We start from the raw sequence: 19,473 nt of genomic DNA on the forward strand, positions 1-19,473 counted from the left end.
CTGTATCCATTCTTTAAATTCAATTACGTTTACGAGAGGGTAGAAATATGGTTGTTGGTCAGAATAGGATAAAAAAATGATGAGGACAGTGACGCCGATTTGGAGTTCGAAGCTGAAGATTACTAGATGAGTTTATTTTATATTATTGCTATTTTTAGTAGTAAATTATTATATTTGTTTGTTTTTACAATTATCACGTGCATAACGAATATACAATATATATATATTGTATATGCGATATTTTAAAGATGGAAATTTTGTTCTCTGAGGTTCGCAACTTTGGTAAACATTCTCTTGCTATTAGGATCATGACAGTGGGACTTACAAGATTGCAATGTTGGTACGATCGTCCGTCCGTTCCTGCACACGGTAACTCTCGAACGAAACCAAATATTTGAATTATGTTTAAACAATACATAACTAGAGCTAATTATCTCGCTTGCATTCGTTAATAGGGTCAATCCATTAATACTTAAACGCTTAATGGGGACTCAAACTGTACAATTTATGTCCCACTTCCTAATATTATTGAAAAAGAAAATGTATAAAATTGTAGACTGTTAGAAGTTACATATCGTGCAGTTAGATGGCAGCAAACATCCTCCAAGGTTGACATCCGTTGCGCGAAATTGGAATTTCTAGACGTAATTTTCTTTACGGACTTAGCGGAGTTTATTTATCGTCAATATAGCTTCATGTACTCCTAAGCGCCTTGTTGTGACCCCAGGGAAGGTCAATTGATCCCGTGAGTTTGATTTTTCTGTACATTTTAATCCGTTCCCTCCCCAAGCAAAATCTGAAATGACGCTACTGATAACATCCCTCCCTTCATACCTAATTATATATCCATAACAATTCAACCTTGTATTAAACAATCCTAACAGTATATTTCCCCTTCTTAACAATTTCCTTATGACTTTTCTCTCTTTAACTTCTTTTCACTGATTCCTCGTTAAACAGCTTAATTTCTGAATTCTTCGCAAAAACCGTACATCTAAAACGCTTTCAGTTCTTTTTTTTTTTTTTTTTTTTTTTTGTTAATTTTAAGCCATCTCTTTTCATATCTCTGTATATAGGAGTTTGGTTTACCAAAACTCCTTTAAATATTAACTCTGTCTAATCCAACGTCATGCCGTGTGGTCGTGGGAAACGAGCGGGGCAACGGCCTCGGGCACTAAAGTAAGAAGGCGCAAAATTCGGAAGGAAAAAAGAAAAAAATATATATAAAATGGAAGAAAAAACTAATAAAAAGGTGTCCAAAATCAAGCGAAAGCTGGGTTTATTTTTGAAAATTTTCTTACGCTTCGCGGCTGGTCTGTTGGTCTTATTCATATATACAGGGGCGCCGTCATATACTCTCGCCCCGGGCGCTAATTTTTCACGGCACGGAACTGGTCTGATCATCTGTCCGCGAGACCAAGATACCTCAAGTGCGATTTGATGGAACACTATGAAGTTTGGCCAGGACGTAGAGAGTTCTTGATTTGAGGCTGTCTCTCTGGAAAATGTGCTGTAAAAGTGATGTCTCAATTTGAAAAATTTATATTTCTCTATGGAAGAGCTCTGTTTCGACTTAAATTTTGTTAGGAAAATTCTTTCTCGTTTCGTCTCGTGCACATCCGTGGTCAAGGGTTAGAAATCGAATTCGTTGATGGAGGTGATCCGTCCATCGGAAGTGGTAGAAATAGGTATTGAGTAGAAATGGTAATAGTAGCGAAAGATGGTTTTCTGCAATCAATTAAGCGTCAAAACTGGAAGTGGTAGCAACCTACTACCACTTCTTAATTGGAAAAATAGCACGCCATAGAAACTAAACTTCTTCACGTGATGTACATATGACACTGCTACTTGTTTTAACTGGTGCAATAGGCCACACAAATTATTTTGTTGATTATTTTTTGTATTTATTTATTTATTTATTGCCTAATTTACAAAATACATTACCAGACATTGAAAATTTAATATCAAGAACGAGGTATCGGATTGAGCCCATATTTGCAAAATATATAGACGACGTATGAACAGTAAAGAATAATAGCAGTAAGTGGTCAGCGACCGATCACATTAAGCAGCCATGACAGCAGGAGACAATTGAGCTCAGTAGGCCTACAGGCCATGTGTTATTGTGATAAAACTGTTTCTAGAAGATTAAACATTGCTCGTCGTCGGATGCGCTAATAATTGCAGCATGTTATAGCCATTAGTGACTGAAGGATTGTGGCATATTGCACTGAGAGCTAAAAGATATGACATTTTCACAAGACAGCCCTGGAGACCGCCTGTTGCACCTCATGATTATACAAGATTCCAATATCCACTGCTTATTCAGGATTCCAATATCCGTGTCACACTTTGGACTTACGAAAAACACTTTGTTTATTAAATGTGACAACAGCTGAGTGCTTTTAAGAACATGAAGTCATCAGCAACCAAGACAGGTGCGACTCTGTTCTAGATGGTAGTACTACGTGATTGTAGGAAGGTTCATACAGCGACACAACTATAATGGATAGCACTAGATTCGTATATTGTTCAGGCCCACGTCGTTCTTCTAGTGGAGAGCTCGCATGTCTTTAGTGTACAATGAGCGCGTACATTGCTACCTTCGATGTTCACATTCATTCGGTATATTTACAAAATACTGTTGCCCTGGAAGTGTTTATTTACGTACGTAACGCTAATTTATGACCCTGACGTTGTAGTCAGAGACGAGTTGAGTCAAATACGTGCACAGACAGCAAATATGTATGGGAGAGCACGACACCAAATACAGGGTGTTCTGAAATTACACCGGATTTTAAAGCCTCATGTTTATGAAAATGAGAATTGCATCAACACGAAATACCTAGTAAGATGTATTTACTAACATCATAGTGATTGAGAAATGACTCCTCACTTTTCAAATAAGTCCACAAATTTACAATCCATTAACTAGTAACACTTATATGAGAAGGCTCGACATTAGAAACATTTTTAGGTTTATTCAGGATTAAATTATTCAAATACTTATTTACATAGGTAATTCTTTCGATAAACAATTACAAGCTCAAATGCTTTTTAAAAAGAAAATTGTCAATATAAAGTTGAGTAAAACTTTGAAATAATTAAAAATTTTCCAAATAACTTACGCTAATTAAAGGTTTTCTCTGCTGTAAAAATAACTTTGAAATGTTTTACAACTAAACACTTACCTCAGAGCCTTCTTGGATATATTAATATTTCGTTTGTATTTATTTGTAGGTTAAAGATGTATGTACTCTTAGCCACACTCAAGCGCTGATTAAACTGATCTAGTGAAATGAGAACGTCCAACGTTATGGTGCGCGTCTACTGCTTTAATGGGAGACCATCATTGTTGCCACACTTGGTACAATTGTACCAGATTCAGCCCTTTTTGTCATTCATCGGCCCGTTGGTACCACGCTGGCATTTTCAGCACCTTTTGTGAAAAAGTTGGTACTATTCTACCCAATTCAGCACCATTTAACAAATACTTATCACATTTTCAAAAGTGTCAGTAAGACTTTCCCTACATCTCATTCTTTGGATGTCTTTCAAGAAAGGTTCTAGGACCCTGTACGACGGACTGCGGGCACCCGTTAGTGATGGTGGGTAACCAGCTTGGAATTCCCATCCGTCGTATCTGGACCGGTTTTACTTTTTTTTTTTTTTTTTTTTACAAATGTGAGTTTACTTACCTTATATTCTTCTTACATTCTATTATTCTCCTTCGGTCGTGAAATGAGCAAGAATAAGGAGCAATAATTTATATTTTAATATTTTATTATAACGTACTATTTACACACAAACTCGATGATTGATTTGTTTCCAGTTTTCTATTTTTTCATACACTAAGAAAAAAATGTAGGTGGCGTACTTAAAAAGCTAGGTTATATGCGTAATTCCTGTAGTTTTTGGACAACGTACAGCAGACGTGTAACTGAAAACGTATGTTTTATAATACTTTCCGTATAAGTGTACCATCTATACGTATTTTCCATATGAAACAATATAGGCGGTCAGGATCTCACATACAAATGGACGTATATAACATATAGCTGAGGAATGTAACATAAGTATATGCATGTGATATACGGAAAATTGTTAGATGTCAGGCATCCTGCAACGGCATGATGTAACATCTAAGGACAGTGCGTATGTAGCATATGGATAACGTATGCTCCATACTGATTTCTGTAGTAAGCAAATGATTCCGTATATTTGTACAATATAACGTTGTCCGGAGAATGGATTTTTCTCAGTGTATATGGCCATTTTACTTTTTTGGTTTATTGGCCACTTTGAAATAAAGGCGCGTTTGATTTCCTTACAATTCATACCGAAAATGATAACTGTTTTCCCTTTTAATTTTCGCCCTCTGTTAAACTTCCTACGTGCAATAACAGTTTCATCTACTTCCACGGTTGTTCGGGTTACTCCTATTGGGATGTTTTTAAAAAGAGTACTTTCTTGGTTTGCGCTCTTGGAAGAGGGGGGTGGAAGTGTTCTAGAAGTTTACCTCTTTTAGTTTCGTGTTATAGAGCCATGTATTACGCTGGTATCAAATAATGAATTCAGCCCAAGGGCGTCATTTAGGAAGGGCAGGAGGGGGCAATTCCCCCCCCCAAGAGTTTGAGGAATGCATATACTTTAATCGATTGTCTACTAATATACAAGACGAAAAAGTCTTATGTCGGTGGCGCTCTTGCCCCCCTCAAGCGAAGTCTGAAATGACGCCCCTGATTCAGCCCTTTTTGTTTCAATTTGGTACTATTTTACAGCCCACTCCAGAGATAGGACTGTGGCAACACTGGAGACAATAGAGGAAAAAAACAGGTGGTGTTTCTAGTGCTGTGTTCACAACTTCAAGTCGGCTATTGGTCAGCTTGAGACCTTCGTGGTTTCGTGCCACGAAATTTAATTTTAAAATATAAGCTGAGTCTTCACCAGCGTACTTTTAACTAGGAATAATCTAGATAACTAGCAATACTCAAAAATAATTAGATTTCCTTTTTCATAGGTGTAAAAAAATCCCTGTCTGCCTCTATCCTAGTTTTTATCAAAATAGAAATAAGCTAGGTTTACTCTTTGATAGATATAATAAAAGCCCTATCTGCCTCTAGTCTAGATTTAACAAAATATTAGCACAAGAAAGTGCTAAATATTATATGAAGGGTTGAGTGAGCCGAAAAGGAGATGGTCATCTCAACTCGAGACGCAAACTACGGTAATTTTATTTCGTTGGTGCATTCTGACATTTTTATCATTTTCAGAAGTGTTATATTGGAATGGTTATATTTTATTGATACATTAAAGAGCATTAAATAGTAGAATTTCCATTTATCGGAGTTTTCCCTTCTCATAAAAGAGAGGAAATGACTGATTTGGCTCTCAACCTTTCATGTTGGAAGGCATGAAGAAATGATTTATTACCTGCCTATAGAGAAAGGAAGAATTTATTTAATTTTTGAGGACTGTAAAGTGAATTCTGAAGAGTTGTTGTGACGTAGTCGGTGAGGATTTTACCTTGGGACAGCCCGGATTCAATACCTGGTGGAGACAACTTTATTTATTATTTTACCGTCATTGCACTCAGAGGTTTACCTATTGGCTCTTAATTGAGCATTGGGGAAACTGGGAGGAGAAGATACCGGAACGTGCTGCTGACCACATCACTTTCAGTGCGTGTCAATTCAAGAACAGCTGGAGTTTAGCTTCATATCATTCTAAGTATCATTAGAATATCCAGAAAATGGTGACTGCACGTTTGCTTAGCTCATCTTATGATTTAAGAATCCCAAGTGTTAACCGTCTTAAAAACGTATTCTCACTAATTTCTTTTAACTTGTGAAAGAAAATTATTACCATTTTACTAATGAGCCATTTTGTCCGTTTCACACATTATGTCTTTCTCAATCGTTATTAATTTGAATTTAATTTAATCTACCTGTATTTTCTATATGAAGGATGTAACACTTTCATCTTAGATTACGATATTCTATGGGTCCATTGTCAAGTTCAACATTATGACCAGGCTTCATAAAATTTTGTATGTGAGAAGGCTGCAGTGGGACTCTAATGAAGTATCCTGCACAAAAGTGATATGTAATGGCAAATAGCTCACGAAGGGGAAAATAGGAAGCTCCATGAAAATATATTTTGAATAAACAGTAAATGTGACACTTCATAATTTCATATTTAAGTTTGTCTATTATTACATTAGTATTATTGAATTTGAATTCTTGTAACTACATAATGCATTTCAATATACGTCTGTACTCTCTCACTTAAAGTCATACACAAAGGGAACCATCTCAGTAGATTACGTCACTAACAGAGTTGTAATCCACTCAGTATGTGTTATTCACAACAAATGCATCAATGTTATAGAATTTTAATTATGAACTCGTTATTGGAAGTTATGCCTTGATGTGGTCTTAACACTAATTAGCTGACATATAGCATTCTAATGGACAAACACCGTGTGCATAGGTTTTCTTTGGAATCTCCCATTTTCTCCTACTTTCTTCATAAACCGATTACTATCCACTTTACCATCATCGTTTTCCATAGTTTCGCTGCATAATCATGGAACGTTAAGCTAAAAATATACTATTTCGCTACAATGTAGACGTTTGCTGAAAATAAGATTATTGAGTTCAAAATCCATGTTTTCCTTTTTTTTAAATATATATATATATGTATAGTGTTCACTAGAATGTTTTTTTGGAAGTTGCGTTTATGCTTACCGAAAGGAAACATCACTTTACAAAGAACTGAAAAGATATTGGGGTATTGTGAGTATTCTTCAAACAAAGTCCCGTACTTGTGTAACTGTAAATAATTCAATCGATACATTGTCTTCACTTCAATGTTTCAAAAGGAAGTCCATGATAGAATTGACAAAAGGCGACCGGATGTGGAAGAAAAGGATAGACGAGAGGAGTTATTCGAATATGCCCTTTATCTGCCAACTCTAAAGTAAACTAATGTATGTAGTATCATCACGTCCACTTATAGTCAATGCATAAAAAAGGAAGTTTCTAATATGCACCACTATGTAGGCAGGGCATAAATCACCCTATCTGCCTTCCAAAAAGAAATAAAACAGTGCGAAACCTATATTGAAGCATCTAAAGCAAATACAGAATATTCCTCGCTTAATGTATTAGGATTCATCATTTATATGTGTTTTATATCAATATATGGATTCTGTCATTATATAAATTATCACCTAAATTTTTATAGCTTTAACCTAAAACCAATGTGTTAGAAGAAGTATATTTAGCTCAATTTCCTTTAGTTTAGATGCAACTTGTAATAAAAATTGATATCAATATATTTGCAAATCTCAGCTGACATCTAGTAGCTTTGATGCGATTGAACTTAGATTCAAAGTACCTTAAGTTTATTATAAAATATACATATACTGTAGTGTTGGACAATAAAACTTAAAAATTAATAAAACATCTGATTGACCCTACATTTGTAGAATATGGAGAGCATGGAATGTCAATACAATGAGTAGCAGCAGTAAATCGTGGCGCATCGCATGTACCGTCGACGCCCCCTCAATTCAGAAACGTTGGCCAGGCAGGGCTACAGTCACAGCTTGTAGTGACCTACTGTCGGTGTGGCGTAGGTGTATCCGGAAGATCTAGTATCATAGTCAAATACAGAAGCAATTCACGTACATTACCACCTTTGATCGAGGCAGCATTATGGCCTATCTTTTTCGCGACATTGGTATCCATGTTGTTGTGATAATGCAATTGCAATAGGGTTCGTAGCTACGTGTTGATCCATTCCGGAACAAATATTTGACAATAGGCCCATACATACTCATTTACACGGAGATGATTGAGAAACAAAGAACATACCAGTTACCAGACAGATTTGTAAGAAAAATATTAAAAGTTAAAGCTACAGTTTTATAGCTATTCATATTGTGCTGCAAATTGTTAAGCTTCTTAATAAAATCAACATCTTTATCGCATATGGTTGTCGTAGGTCATCTACTTTTTAACACTTGTGATCCACCACTTCAGAAATTGCTCGAGTTCATTACCTTTCACTTGAGATCGTAGATAGAAATTCGATCGAGTAAAGCTTTTGCGTCAGATGATGTGGCTCCCAAACATCCAATTTCTTTTCTCTGAGGTTGGTCCCGCACTGCGAGGATCATCTTGAACATCGAAATTTCCACAACGAAAGCGACTGAACCATCTTTAGGCTGTTGTTTCTTTTGATAACGTATCTTATCCAAAAACAGCACCAAGGTTAAGAGAGTAGTTACGTTGGGTCATATCGGAAACATGACACTGATTGGCTTGTGACATTACGTCAATACACAAGCAGAGCGAGAGAAGCGCTCACCACAAACAGACGTTTATAGAAGAAATAATGATAATAATCGCTGCGTACCGTTTCTTTCTGGTTAATTCTTTTATTTTGCTTCATTTTAATTGGTGATATTTTCTTCGTTAAGTTGAAAATTATTTTTAAATGTTTCTTAATTCCTATTCCTGTACTTAATTTGAATGAACATTCTAGTTTTCACAAAGGTTTAATTAATGGTTCATGCACATTATGATATTTTTCACTTATTTTTGCGCTATTTTATTTCTACATTTTTAACTGAACATTGTTGCTGTCATTTACATAATTGAAAACCAGCTCGAATCCTTTTATTTTTGCCACTCATTTGTCTGATCGAACGTGGCGACCCTAGCATTGCTGGTTTCTGTATGACTTGGGGTATGGAGCTTCAGGTATATCTGTTTAATTCTCATATAACCAACCAAAGATTCAAGCAAATACAGTACATTCAAATTCTAGGATTCAATCAAACTTTGGCAAGGCAATCCCTCGCAATCCCGCAGGATCGGCGCCAATGGAGATACTCCGTAACACAGAAACTCTGCCCAACTCTCAGATGCTGTATCTAATTGGGAGCTCGTACATCTTTAAGTGGTGCCCATTACCGTGTCATATTTTCTTTCTCAATGAGCGTTGTATCCACTAGATGTTGAAGCTTTTTCGCTGGTTCAATATGTTGGAAAGAAAATGGAAGTTGAAATATTGAAGTGGTCATCCTGTTTGACACTACACAATACACATGAAATGACAAATAAAATAAGATATGACATATTCAAACAGGATGATAACAGTTTTAAAATAAACACACTTTTCGTGCGAATGTTTAGGATTATTTTAATATAGACAAGAGAGAGAGGTAATAGATTACAAAAGCCTTTATGTATATAATATAAGTCGGTAGCAGAAAAGTGGAAACCTCTTTTCTGTTAAGTGGTAACTTCCTTTACAGAAGTGAGAAACTTGAATCTTAACTAAATATTATGTATTTAAAGTTAGAATTGTAACTATAGTAATAGAAAATCAATGTGATAAGTTTACCTTATTATAACTCTAGTCTAGTAATATGACTACATTAGATGCATTTTTATGTGTATAGGTGTGTACTAGTGTTATTATTCTTTCAAAATATAAAATTGCAAGAATTATTTCAGAGGGTAGTCCGGTGGAAAATTTACCCCCGAAGTTACCAAATTTACTCCGATAATGCTTGACTTCGGTTGTTAATATGTTCGCAGTGCTACTTTCATTCTCTGTGTTGAAAGTTCCCCCGGGGAAATTTCTGGAACCACCACTTTGCATGAACGCTTCCCAAAAAGCCCGCTACAACGAGCGCCTTTGGCAAGCGTGAAACCCCTACCATCGAGTAGATAATACATAATCAGACATGGTGAACACAGATATTAATTTTTAAAACTAATTTTAGTTTTCTTATGGTTTACCTGAATGTTTGTCAATAGTTTAGTTTGGTAGAAATAGCAGTATTTTATTTCATTCAGATGTCATATTAGGTAAATGTTCAAAAATATGTGTGTGTTGCCATGTCTAATTATGGGGGACGGGTAGCCACACTGATTCTCATTCATGTGTTTAAACGAAGAAATAAATGCTTTAGCTCAATATCTCATATTCTTTCGTACCTAATATGGACTTGTCTATAGTTTAGTTAAATAACTTTTTTATGTGTTTTAATCTCTTTTCTCAGCACGTAATGCACGTTAACTAAGCCTAGGCACCCACAGCTTAACATGAGAACCGAACCACATCAACTTCCAATAGGAATCCAGTGACTTTTCGCGCAAGTGGTAAACGTGCAAGCTTTCTATGCACATGGTCTCGTATTCGATTCTCAGTGGGAGTGTTTGCCTCGGTTACAAATCCATATAGTAATTCGGGTTCAAGTTTACGCACTACATCTCGTCTCATATATCTTTGGTGCCTTTGGTGCTGACAAGAGACAATAAATTCCGATGAATCAATCAAACCAGGAACAGAAGCCGTGCTGCCAACCTAAGATTGAGAACGTTACGCATTCAACCACAAAGGATGTAAATAAAAATAGTTAAATGTTTGTATAAGAACATCACATAATTATATAATTGCGCGATTAGTATAATTCTGGCGTATTGTTCAAATGGCCTGTCAATCTTCTATAGCTTTAAAATTAACAGTTATTAGCAGCTTCTGGGTCAGATCTCCATAGATTTACACTAAAGTTATCGAGAGATTAGACGAAACACAATTTTCGCGGTGCGCGGTGGCTCAGTGGTAAAGTGTTCACCTCCGGTGCTTGGGGTCCTTGGTTTGATCCCTGCTCGCGCCGTGTGGACTTTGTGGTAGACAAACACCGTGCTCGTGGCTTTTCTCTGGGTTCTCCCGTTTCCTCCCACTTTCTTTATTCCACCATTTCATTCATTTCTCATCGTCACCATCTCCTTTAGCCTAACCGGCATAATCGTGGAACGCAAAACTCAAAGATTTCATTTCATTTACGAGTCAATTTTCATCATTAAGATACGATACTAAGATACGAGACGGGGGCACGGGGACTCAGTAGTAAAGCGTTCACATCTGGTGCATGGGGTCCTTGGTTTGATCCCAGCTCGCCCCAAGTGAACTTTGTGGTGGACAAACACCGTGTGCGTGGGTTTTCTCAGGGTTCTCCTGTTTCCTCCCACTTTCTTCATTCGGCCATTTCCTTCATTTCTCAACATCACCGGCTCCTTTAGCCTAGCCGGCATAATCGTGGGACTTAAAACTTGAAGCTTTCAGTTCATAAGATACGACAGAAGAAAAAACTTCTGACAGAAACAAATATGCCTATATCTTCCCGAAACAAGAAATAACTTTCACTATACCTTTTCGAGACAAGACGCCCCCAAATCTAGTGGTTAACACTATTCTACATCATGGATCCGTCCGTGCCGATGCGGATCAAAATTGATTTGTAGGCATAAGTACCGATTATATCAGTGACCCTGAGGAATTCGTCGCTAAGAACATATGTCCTACCTGAGAAACTCATCACCTTCGCTAATTAATTATTATTAGGACTTCCATTTTTCAAAAGCAAAGTCTAGGGACACTTTATGCAGCAAATCGGGGAAGAAATGTGCAGTTTTGTTTAAAAAGCTTTGGCCATCCATTCATCTTATAAAAACATTGCACTCTTACCTACGGTAGGAAATAAACCAAACAAATGTGGATTGGTTTAGTAAATTTTGACCTTTATTTGAAGCCAAAGAATTGGAAATCACCATATACGGTTGCCAAAGTATCGTCTTTTAAAGCAAGGTGGACGGCCAAGATTTTTCGAACAAGATCGTACCAGTAATCCTTTTTTCGTAATGAGGTAGTATGAGTCTTCCTAGTGAAGAGTGAATATATTTATTTATATAAGACAAAACCAACGGAAAACAATTTAAATCAAATAGGCTCTACATCATATAATATAATCTATAATCTAATATATGAAGGGTGTGAGACAAGAACATGGTAACCCACGATTTTTATTGTAAGAAATTAAAGGTTTTCTGCTGCACAATTCATTTTCAAAGTCAGAAAGCTGATTTTTTAAATAAGACTATACATGAAGCATGAAGGATTAAACGGACAAGGTTGAACGAAGCGGTATGCGTTGCTCTCTATTGAGTGCTGCAAAACGCAGCAATTTCAAAATTGTGGGTTACCATGTACTTGCTTCACACCCTTCATAGAATAAGAAATTGACCAATTTAAATAGTATTAGCCTACGTATAGGTCTACATGTGACGTAATTAAATACATGCAAGAAATTGAGATAGTTATCTATATCAATACTTTAATATCACTTTTGTTGTAGGAACAGTACCGTTTGTGGTTATTGTTTCAGCTGTTGCCTCTCCTACTTCTCTTCTCTTGCTGCTGCTGATGAAATGGTTACTTATTGCTGTCTTGAGAAGTCGATTGTCACTAATTACAAAGTGAGCTTAGACCTTCTGTTGTCAGCCACATTGTTACTGTCAACTGATGTTACAAAGCGTCTTCCTATTTTGAAGGTTCTTTATAATTATGTGGAAACTAAATTCTAATACAAATAATAATACATGATAATCGAGACATTTTAAAGTTCCGACAGAGCTACATCAGGATTAGGGGCGGGTCTAAAAGGTAAGAACCCAGACTAACCCATACTAGAGTTTACAATTTGCCATCGATCCTGCAGAAGTTTCCAACCTGTAAGTCTCTCCCGATGGATATTATGCCCAGCAGCGTTGCCAGACTCACAGCTCGGAATTATTCCAAAACCTGATCGAAATTATGCTAGATTTGGTCAAATTATGCTAGATCATCGTAATTACTAATTCAGGAGTTTTAAAAGAAAGTTGAGATACGATACCGTAACTTAAAATATGTAGAGCGCAAGAATGCGTGGATAGAACTTCACGCACCAAAGCTTTAACTCAACTAAACTAGTGCAGTAGTTGCCAGACTCAATGGCGTATATATCGTATAAATGAATGCAAAATGTTTGTTTACATATTTTGAAAGAAAATTTCCTTGCAGCATAAGCGGAGTTGGGAATTGTCTGCTGGGGGGCAGATTTTTGGTCGGTCTCGGACCTTTCATTTCAGGAATAAAGATGGTCATGAAGTCAGAAATAAAGGTGGTGAAGTTGTCAAAAAGATGGGGGGAGAATGGCCCCCATAGCTCCGCCCATGCCTCGCAGTTAGAGGATTAGAAAACCCTGGGAGGAGCCGAAAAAAAAAAGCCCAAAGCCGTTTCTAACTTACTTCAGAAAATGAGACTGCCTGTATGATTTACCGACTGTATGAATCAATGGGAGAGGATACATTTCTGCCGTTCTTTTTCTTCCCACGACCAACTTCTTTCTCATCTACAGGATTTGCGGCTTTTTGACAAACTTGCTGAAATTATGCTAGATTTGGGCAGGGTGCTAAAAGCAAGATGCTAGATGCTAAAGGCATGCAAATTATGCTAGATCTGGCAACGCTGATGCCCAGGATGGACGTTCAGAAAAACTGCAACTAAAACTATATCTAATGTTTCAAAAGTTTTCCAATAAAAAATAAAAGACAACGCTTACTATAAACTTTCAAAAATATACAAATAATAGTTTTAATTATATTTCTCAGTCAAAAAAACTGAGGGATCATAATCCCCCCTGGTCCCGCGTTAGATCCGTCTCTGATCGGAACGCAGGACATTTTTATTCGACATCGAGACTGTCCTCATAAAATCGAAACGGGTAGTAGCCATAATTATTATGCATGGTAAATATGTTTCCTCCAATAAAACTGCATTATAGGTAGTACTCTTTTCATATTTCCGTATTGTATCGTCTTGGTTACCTATTAAGGGAAGCAGGCTACTAAAACTGATACAAAAGTTAACAATTTTTCTTTTGCCCATTTTTCGTAAGTGAAAAGATATAATGAAATATAACTTACCACAATAATATATTCTACACCCGAAAATACGAATCGGAAGAATTTTCAGGGTTGCCATCCATAGAAATTACATTGTGCCCGGAATATGAATTACCCAAAAATCTAGGTTAAGGCAGTGACTAGAAAAATTAACTCAGTGGTAATTGATGACTTACCATTTGTCTTGGCTCCTTGTAACTATTTTCAAATAATATTTGTATTTATTTTGCAATAAACAGAAAATTATTAAAATCGCCTTTCTGCCATTTATCTGAACACGCTGCGAATGATGCCGTCTTAATATCCGCAATTTTGAATTCAGGTTTAATATTTCAAATTTGAAGGGGCATGTGACACGATTTTAGGCTAAAATTTCCTCTGAAGTTATTTTTCACCTAACTTTGATCAGTATTGAAATTTTGTGAAGTAAACATTGCATATTGCATCATGTAACGGGTTTTGATTTGTCTTTTCAGGCGATGTAACATAGCTCTCACCAGCCAAGAAAGAATTGCAACTGTTCTCGTCAGTGAAGAACGCAGTGCCACACCTAGTGTTGTAAATAGAAAAAAAAAACCGTTCGTATTTTTTCAGAAATGTACGGTTTTTTTTAGAAAAAAAACATTGCCTCTCGTTTTTCTTTCTAAATTTCGTTTTTTTTCAAACAGTCATTTCTAATGCATCTTACGTCTATGTAAGTATTAAAAATTTTTATATAGGTATAATCACCGTAAAATGCAACATAAATTAAACGCTAGATACTGATACGCTACAAATATTTTACAATTTACATGAATGCCATACCTATTAACAATTCGGGTTTCAGCAGTTTTCATCAATATCAACTAAGAAATAAAAGTAGAAATGAAATTTTGTTTTTTCGTGAAAGCAGGCCTTTAATAAGTACGAAAATAATGTCTCGAACAGTATAAAATTCAAATAACTTGTCTAAAGGTAAAAACTAATACTAATTTGCCTAATAGTATTTTTCTAAATGTCATATATAAATAATTTGTCGACTAGATATATATGATATGCAGAGCCGGCTCTACCATACATGCAACACGTGCATTTGCGTGGAGCGGCAAATTTGGATGGTCCGGCAAAATCTGTCATAAGTATACTATCTAAATTAAATATTTTTTGTTGGAAACAGACTTCATGATGATGGTAGTTACATTTACTAAGCTGACCTTCTATTTGAATACTACATTCATAAATTATGTTTAGGTTGCATTAGTTTAAGGCCACACGGACAATGCTAAAGCAAATGGTCGAATAAATCCGAGCACAAATTGCTTGATTGTTGCCAAATACAAGAATTTAGTTCTCGAATAGTAGTGAATATCTGTTCCATTTAGTAAGTTATCACAGTTTTGATATGACAACTAGTCTTGTTTTCGTCAGAAATAATTTCCTTATCATTGAAGATAGAAACAATTTAAAAAAAAAATGTTAACAGATATTGAAGGGAAATCAAGAAATATAGATAAAAGAGCTAGTTGCACTGGAATTGCAAACTGATACATTGAGATTGAAGCTCGATAGTGAATTCTATAAAAAGGATTACCATTTTTCCTCTGCATGTGTGTTTGCTTTATCTTTCACTAACGTAATAGATTAATATTTTTTTAAAAAAAAAAAAAGACACAACGGGATTGCATTTTTAGTAAGTATTTAAGCCTTTCTGAGTGCAACTGCATTTACCCTCACCTTTGTTGTTCATGCTGGAGTAGCATACTTAAAATCATGACTTTTAAGATTTGTTCTTTCTGGAGAAAGGGGGAGACGGCAAATTATGACATTGCATGGGGCGACAAATTGACTAGGACCAGCCCTGATGACATGTATATAAAAGACATGAATATAGGATGACACTATTTGAAGTAATGCAGGGTGTTTCAAAATTAATATTTGGGTTTTGAAACTTTGTAGTATCTATTACAATTAACTTACAATTATAAATATTATATTAAATGAAAGAGCAACTCAAACAGTTTTGTACGCACGCATGTGCATGCATTGTTTCTTCTGTCTGCCGTTAGAAAGAGCAAGTAGCAAAGATGGAGACTAGAGAGCAGAAAGTTTTTTTGTGTTTTAATAAAGACTGAATCTGTACAGTGCAACGGTCTGTGTGAAGAATACTAAGGAGACGCTTGCAAACTACGTCCTTATCGTTTGCAGTTGCTACAGGTCTAAAGCCTACAGACTACGGTTTACGTGCCAATTTCGCAAGTGAAATATTGCTGCATAACAATGAAGATTTTCTGGATCGTGTCGTCTTCAGTGATAAATCGACATTTCACCTAAGAGCTAATGTCAACACTCATAATGTTTGTATCTGGCCGTCAGCAAATCCTCAGAAGATGGTACACTTGAAACGAGACTCCCCTAAATTGAATGTGTTTTGTGCCATATGGCGGAAAGTTTATGGGCCTTTCTCGCCTATCGACTAGATGTGTGCCGTGTGACAAATGAATCTCACATTGAACACTTGTAGCAAAGACTGTTTGAGGTGCTCTTTTACTTGATGCATTACTTATAATTGTACGTAAAATGCAATAAGTACTACGAAGACTTAAAACCCCAAAATTCATTTTGAAACACCCTGCATTTCTCACCAACAGTGTTGGAACTAAGATGTAAAAAGGAGAGAAAATTTTCCTTATAAAGTTATTGTTTACAACAACTATATTATTATTAGTCGAGACTATAACTACAACAACAACACGAGTTAGTAGTCAAAAAATGTAATCAAATGTATACTCGGTGGCCCAGGTAGCCAAAGTGGCACACACGGGTATCATTTGTTTAATCCGCTCCTGTGTGGACACTAATTAAGATATCGGGATATTATTCTTGCAAAATATGGTTGGACTATAGTTTATCATATTATTTTTTTTCTTCTGGTGTCGAATTTCCTTCTCAAATTTCACCCCAGTCAAAAATTCGAGAATTTTCTAATTTCGAATTTCCTTTACTTCTTTTTTCCCTGTAGCTTCCTTCGTTGTAGAAAGACCTCCTTATACTTGCCAGGTAGATATCTCGGATGGATACCTAACTGTGGACATCAATTGGACGGGCCTGCGCGCAGTGTTGCCAAAATTTTCCTAAATTTGGGGGAAAAATTAGAAATTTTTGTTTATAAATCCGTACCTATACGTCTGAGTGCAAGTCAACTTACGCCAATCGAACATTTGTCCTTACTTAACAAACGCAAGTACAGATCGTTACAATGGGGTAATTAGGGAACGCACGAAATATTCGAATTTAGGTTCTAACCCTTGATTTTTCTAATTTTTCCCTACTTTTCTGTTTACAGTAATATATTTTTGGTAATTAGAAGTTTTGTTCCTTAAATATTGTCGTGTACCAATGTTTAATTTAATATAGTTTGCGTCTGTCTGGTAGCAGTGTTACCAGCTACAGAAAATTTTAATTCTAGATTTTAGGGGGAAATTTTGGAAAAATTATCTGTTTTGTCTCTATTATTTCCCTCTTGCTGGCTATATCGGAACAAGCGTACCAGTATCTGGAAGTCTCGTATTTGCTCTACACAACGCATTATAGAAAGTTTCAATAGGATAATTAGGGAAAGTACAGTAGACCTTGTTCTCTAATTGGGAAGATAACTGTGATTTTTTAAAAGGTAGAATGAGATATTTATATTGACATGCTTACTTTATTAGATATCGTCACAATACTTGTAGGATATTAGAGGGACACCAAAGTTTATTTTAAGATAGTTTGTGTGTACCTGGTAGTAGTGTTGCCAGCTACAGAAAATTTTAATTCCAGATTTTAGGGCAAATTTTGAAAAAAAAATCCCCTTTTTATTTCTATTATTTCCTTCTTGTTGGCTACATTCAAACAAACGTACCAGTGTCTAACAGCCTCATCCTTAGCCTACACAGCGCACCATAAAAAGTTTCACTAAAATAGTTAGGGGAAGTACAGTTGAGGTTTATAATAAACCATGTTCTGTAAGTGGTAAGAAAATGGTAAATTTCTGAGGTAGAATGAGATTTTTTAAGACATTTCATGCTTACTTTGTTATATATCGCCATGATAGTTGTAGGATATATTCTTGGAGAACTAAGGGCTATTTTCAGATAGTTTTCGTCTGTCTGATGGCAGTATTTCCAGCTAAAACAATTAATTCCCGCTTTTAGGTGAAAAATTCGGAAAATTTCCCTTTTCCCCTCTATTATTATCCTCTTACTGGCTACATTGAAACAAACGTACCACTACCTGAAAGCTTCCTCTTTGCCCTACAGAACGCACCATAAAAAGTTTCAATAGGATAATTAGAGAAGCTGTAGCCCCGGCATATTTGATTTTTGCTTGTGAGGCGTAAAAAGTGTCAAAATTTCATGTGTATGACAGAATTTTTTCTTTCCCTCTTTGGATGGAAGCAAGCGACTTCAGAATTTCACTGTACCTTGTCAACACACCAAAGATTTTTTTAGGCGACTTGAACCCATATAGCAGCAGTGGTACTAGATACAAAAAAAATTGAAATTCGGTAAGGGAATTTTTTGTAAATTTTCACCCCTACATTTCCCTCAATAATTTCCCGCCCATTGGCAACACTGCAATGCAACTTACACCAAAAGATAGCCACATCCATTTTCTAAAAAACAAGGCCTTAACCATATCAATCGAATGAATGGTTTTTGAGCAATAAGTCACTAACTGGAAATGAAGGAAAACGCCAAAAATGACCTGGGGCCGAAAGGAATAATCACACAATTTTGCTAGTATATAGGTGCAAAGAAACAAAAGATTTGTAAGTTATGAGGGCTTCGACTCAAGTTCTGTTGATTATTTCAATAATCTGTGACGTAAATCAATAAATAATAGTTGCCAGAAAAAAAACAGACTTTTGAAAAAAAACATGAAAAAGAACGATGTTTTTTATTGAAAAAAACTTCACAGAAAAAACCGTTTTTTTACAACACTAGCCACACCCATCGCAAATGACTTCAATGCCCGGCATCCAGAGAGGGACAACAATGCACATACCACAGTGTCGCGTATTTTGCAGAAATTTCCATCTTTACACGACAAACAACGTAGTAAACGCCATAGGATTTCAACGGATGAGGCAACAATAACAGTAGTTGTAGCATCCTTGATACGTAGCCTGAAACATACTATCAAACTTTTAGCTGCAGTTTCAGGTGTAAGTCAGAGATGGATACTTCGGGTGTTGCACATAAACAGTTGTCACCCATACAAAGTCCAACTGCAGCAATTCCAACGGAGGATGATCCAGATAGGAGGACGAAATTTGGAGAATGGGCTGTGACGAAATGTAACGAGGATCCCACGTTTTCTCTTAGTGTGTTGTTTAGTGATAAAGTTCTGTTCCATCTGGATGGTGAAGTCAACAAGCAGAATCAACGTTATTGGTCAGACACAAACCTAGCATGAATAGGTGCATCGAGGGTAATTGAAATGAGATGAAATGAAATCTGTAAGTTTCACGTCCCACGGTTATGCCGGCTAGGCTAAAGGAGACGGTGATAATGGAAATAAATGTTGTTACTTGCAAATGGCCTAAAATAGAAAGTCACGAAAGTGAGCTAGTTTCACGAGACTTCAGCTGTAATTGGTGTACGAGACACAGCCTAGAGGTAGGATTCTCACCTCTGGTGCAAGGTGT

Source organism: Thermobia domestica, chromosome 1, assembly GCF_964235325.1.
Source record: "Thermobia domestica chromosome 1, izTheDome1.hap1.1, whole genome shotgun sequence".
Lineage (NCBI taxonomy): Eukaryota > Metazoa > Arthropoda > Insecta > Zygentoma > Lepismatidae > Thermobia > Thermobia domestica.